The sequence below is a fragment of the Eucyclogobius newberryi genome, unplaced genomic scaffold (genome assembly GCF_026437365.1).
Source record: "Eucyclogobius newberryi isolate DKJ021-1_F unplaced genomic scaffold, fEucNew1.0.hap1 SCAF_13, whole genome shotgun sequence".
Taxonomy (NCBI): Eukaryota; Metazoa; Chordata; class Actinopteri; order Gobiiformes; family Gobiidae; genus Eucyclogobius; species Eucyclogobius newberryi.
The window spans coordinates 8,770,931-8,776,251 of NW_027315757.1; the positions used below are offsets into that span (position 1 = coordinate 8,770,931).

The window sequence follows — 5,321 nt, forward strand, 5'->3', positions numbered from 1 at the left end:
GCTCGGGGCCATACCACCCTGAGCACGCTCGTTCTCGTCTGATCTCGGAATCTAAGCAGGGTTGGGCCTGGTTAGTTCTTGGATGGGAGACCGCCTGGGAATACCAGGTGCTGTAAGTACCCGCCTCTCCGCGGGGCAGCTGGAGGTCCCTGTATCGCTCCCCCATTGAGAAATGCTGTGCGGATCTCCAGAGGGTGGCATGCCTTTTTTGAAGATGGAACAGCCGCTGTGTCATCAGGAGGAGACACTGGAACATCTGTGGCTGTCCTGCCCACGGCTCGTTCCTCTGTTTGCTCTCCTGTGACTTTGGCTCCTGTGACTGGGCCAAACCCCGTCCAGGGAGATGTTTGTGTTTGGACCCAGGGATTCTCCAGCACAGCGTCCAACTGTAGTTTTAACAAACTTTTTACTGGGTCAGGCCAAAATGAGCATCTGGCTCACTCGGAGGAACCAGGCAGCTGGGTCGGGCTGCTCGGACCCTGTAGAACTTTTAAAGAAATTGATCACAGCGCGACATTGGCGACTCAGCAGTGAGGGAGGAGGGGCTGCTTTTACATTTGTGGATAGGATTACCAGACTGATGATGATTGACTGAATTGTTATATATATATATATAAACATACATACATACATACATACATACATATACAAAACTCACACTTTGAAGACGTACAACTACAGTAGGTGGTGGTAATGTAGCACTTTATGGATACCAACCACCATAAAACACCAAAGAATGGTTGGTGTTTTTGTACTTACTGCGCCGATCTACATGAAACAAAAACGTTCACAAAGTTCAACGTTGTCTTTATCGGTTTAAATAATCATAATCAAGTTTTTGAAAGTGGTGCCATTATTCCACTCCAAAGACGTGATTGTTGTCAGTGAAAAGGACTTAAAGCCATACGATTATTAAAGCAGATATGGTTCAACATTAGTGCATTTCTATTCTCAATCTCCCATAGAGCCCCATAGGCCCCGCCCAACATTTTAGATTGCGATATCATCTAATTCTATAACGTGAACGCAGCCAATCCCTGAGCAAGTATTTGTTCTTAAATCCATTTGCATTAGCTTTAGATGTTTGCATTATGATTTTCTTTTATTGTGAGTACAAATTGTGCGAGATAAATACATTTTGATTGAGTGGTTGTTTGGCGTTTCAGATGGCATAAACCCATCAACCACATTCAGGCTTTGACTTTTAGACTCATTGAAAGTTAATGTTGAGTTTCTAAACCTTTTGGTGATTCATTTTAGATACCGTATTTTCCGGACTATAAGTTGCACCAGCCAAAAAATGCATAATAGAGAAGGGAAAAAAGTCACACTGGAGTATGAAATGCAGTTGCAAGTGGGAAAATAACAAATAATGTCACATATAAGTCGCATATAAGTATATGAATATAAATATAAGTCGCAGCCAAAATTATGAAAAAAGGTGCGGCTTATAGTCCGGAAAATACTGTAATCCTTAGCTCGATTTAGGATCTTGTGTGCTTCTAGTGACAATCCAGTGACAATAATCATCCTCTTTTACATATGATTAATGAGGAAAACACTTATTACAGTTTTTCACAGTTGCTAACACCTAAAAAGCAAAAATTTGGCACAATTTGCACAACCTTCACCTCATGTACCAATCGCTCGCCCCAAATTGGCACTACTTCACACTCCCTTATCTGCATTAGACTCTGACTCTCCTTCTTTACACTCCGATGTCAATTACAAATCACCTTCTGTCAAAACACTACACACAATTTTCGGTTGTTGCACACAGTTCTCAAGTAAAATCTCAAAGCATCAAACTACAACACACAAATATTCAAAACTCTAAACTTTCAGGTCTGTTGATCAATTTGCAATCAGGACTGCAGTATAAAAGTGCCTTGAGCCTCTGTTTTGTTTGGTGAACAACGGAGAACATTGGAGAGAACCAGAGAAGGAGAGAACCAGTAAGAGTGAGAGGAGGAGGAGGAGTAGGAGAAAGAAGAAGGAGAGTTACCATCTCTAATGAGATACGGGCAACCGTGGTAGACCATGTTCTCTACCATGGTTTGAGCATGAGGGAGGCTGGCCAGAGAGTCCAACCCAACCTCAGCCGCTACACAGTTGCGGCCATCATAAGAACCTTCAGGGTGGAGAACAGGTACCAAATCTATTTGCCTTGTTTACTGTAATACTGTATATCAATAGAATACAGTGTGCTCACAGTATTTGCATTTTGCAGGACTGAAAGAGAACCACACCGTGGAGGAAGAGCATGAATTTTCACAGAGGAGCAGGAGACAGATGTTGTAAATATTGTTCGTGAGAACAACACAATCACCCTCCGTCAACTACAGTCTAGGATCCTGACTGACCATGGTACTTTCAGGGACATCCACACCGTCAGCCTTAGCCTATCAACATTAGATAGACTCCTCCGCAGGAATCATGTTAGGATGAAGCAGGTCTACAGGGTCCATTTGACCGTAACACAGACCGCATCAAAGAGCTCCAGCCAGAGTTTGTGCTTGTAAGTCCCATACTTTCTGCACTGACACATGCATGTATTGTACCTGTAATCCAATATTACTGTAAGTGTATTTACATATATTTTCTACAGTGTCTCACTATAGCCCACTGTATTGACGTCTCTGTCCATACTGTAACTCAAACTTTCTCATGTTGTCTGTGTCAGCGGATCCAGGAGCATGACACCGCAAATGGAGGTGAATGAGTACATTTTCATTGATGAGGTTGGATTCAACCTCGTGAAGAAGAGGCGCCGGGGCATAAATGTCATTGGCCAGCGGGCCATTGTTGAGGTCCTGTGATAAAATGAAAATATATGATTATATCTGTGATGTATTTTATCTGCATAATAGTGATATGACGATATTTGTATATTATCTGCATCATTAGTCTAAGAGAAAAATGGCATGTGTGACAAACTGCATTTGTGAAGGTATCGTGAAGATGGTGCAAAGGAATATTTACTCCAGGGAGGGGTGTAGCGCCCCAGGGGAGTTTAGGTAAACATTACCCACTCTTATCTCTAAGGAAAATACCAACTGTTGTAAAAGACAAGTGCCTTGATGTGAAGTTAACCAATGAGAATGTGACCCGCCTATTCCATAATTTGTAATAAAACCAACCTGCAAGAGAAAAAACGTCGTGAGACCAAGGAGGGTCGCCAGGCTATTTACGCCAGCCTGGCGACCCAGCCCGAGGTTTTTCCCTTGCAAGCTACACAAAAGTCTGATGTTTCTGTATCGTTTCATATTCTAAGTTGAATTGTGTTCTCTGTGTGTTAAGGAATAGCATTGGTTTATGTCTAATTTCTTGACAGGTCCCCGGCCAGCGTGGTGGCAACATCACGATGTGTGCGGCCATGAACCATCATGGTATCCTTCACCATCATGCCCACCTAGGGGCCTATAATACTGCCCGTCTCCTTACCTTCCTGGATGGCCTGCATGACCTACTAATACCACCTGGTCGGATGGATGTCCCACATCGGATCCATTATATTGGCATTTGGGACAACGTCAGTTTCCATAGGGCTTCTCTAGTGCGTGGGTGGTTCCAGGACCACCCACGCTTTTCCACTCTATTTCTTCCACCTTACTCTCCCTTCCTTAATCCAATAGAGGAATTATTTTCAGCATGGAGGTGGAAGGTTTACGAACGGAACCCACAGGGTCTGGTCCCACTGCTCCAGGCCATGGAGGAGGCTTGTGGCGACGTCAGTATGGAGGCCTGTCAGGGCTTCATGCGCCACTCAAGGCGATTCTTCCGACGCTGCCTAGACAGGGAGCACATTGCCTGTGATGTCGATGAGGCCCTCTGGCCTGACAGGAAACGGAGGCATGATGGGGGGAGGGACGGTTTACTGTACTGTACTGTTCTGTGTGTGCTAAAATTACTGTAAACTTCTTTTGGTTGCATATTTGTGTGCTGTTTTAGGCTTGACTACAAAAGTAGACCTACAGACATTTTACAAAATGAGAAATGGCACATTTTCCATATTGTCATTCATATGGTGTGTTCTGTTTCTATAATTGTGTTTTCAGCTTTGCGCCTAAGTATGCTGTAAATGTTGGTAGTGTGCAGACAAATGCTTAGTTGCGTGTCCTCAATGAATGGTATGTGTGTGACATTTGAAAAAATGGCTGTGTGAACCAAATGAAAACACGAGTTCCATTTTGTGAACAGGAAAGAGATTTGATGGCAAAGAGTCGTCTTGCAAAGGGCGTGTCAGGTTTAGCATTTTGTGTGTGAGGTTTTCAGATCTGTGTGTTCAGTTTGAAAAAAGCCGTTATTGTTTTGCGAAACGGGTGTTAACTGTAATATTGTGAAATAAACACATTAATCTGTGGATTGATTTAATCATTTAGTTTTATGATGGAATGTTCTAGATGACATCGGGTGGCATGGCCTGGCAAAGCAGCAATGTGTTGATCTTATTGATATACGCCTTTATATATCGCGTATTTCTTTTCCAATTTAATTATTTTTTGGGTTGATGCAGAGAAAATAATTACAATTGTTAGATTATATTTTGAAATGCAAAAGTTCATTCAAAAAAAAAAACACTGCAATGTAAAAGCTTGATATTATACATTTATAGTACATTAGTCAATTTAATTTTGTGAATGAAGTGAATTATTACTCCGTGAAATACAGTAGATATACAGTTTTATGACAACATAATTTCAGGCGGTTTTTCATCTTTAATGTGACTTATAACCTGTATGATTTGTTTGTAAAATAAATAAATAAATACAATTCTTTGGGGAGGGGGGGAGTAAAAATACAAAACTAAAATAATGAGGTTGCGTAAGTGTGCACATCCTCTCATAACTGGGGGTGTGGTTGTGTCCAAAATCGACCAATCACATTCAAACTCATGTTAAACACACCTGTCATCGTTTAAACTGCCTCTGAGTTTATATCCACTGTAAATAATCAGGAAACACAACATTTTTGTTTCTGTTTGTGTTCAAACTGTTTGGAATAGTGGAATATTTTAGATAATTCAATATGGAATACAGAATACAGTGAATATAGAGTTCAGAAATTGTTGTATTTGTGTTCAATCATTTTCAACAAAGTACATTCCAGATCAAATTGGACAAAACCGGTGACAAACCACATCTCAAAGTCCAACAAATCACAACTATCAAATCAAAAAACACGTCAAAAATACTCCAATCAATATCCATGTTCTGTCTTCAAGTCAATGTAATTATTATGGACGTTTCTCTTTTGCCTGTGTGTTCCTGCTATGCTAACTGATGAATAAGCACTTGGATCAGTCCTCTGTATTGATCCTG

General features: G+C 41.3%; 1 pseudogene; it reads left to right on the forward strand.

Moving 5' to 3' along the window:
* Window positions 1-119, forward strand: LOC140358948 (5S ribosomal RNA; annotated as a pseudogene).
* The last annotated feature ends 5,202 nt before the right edge of the window (window positions 120-5,321 follow it).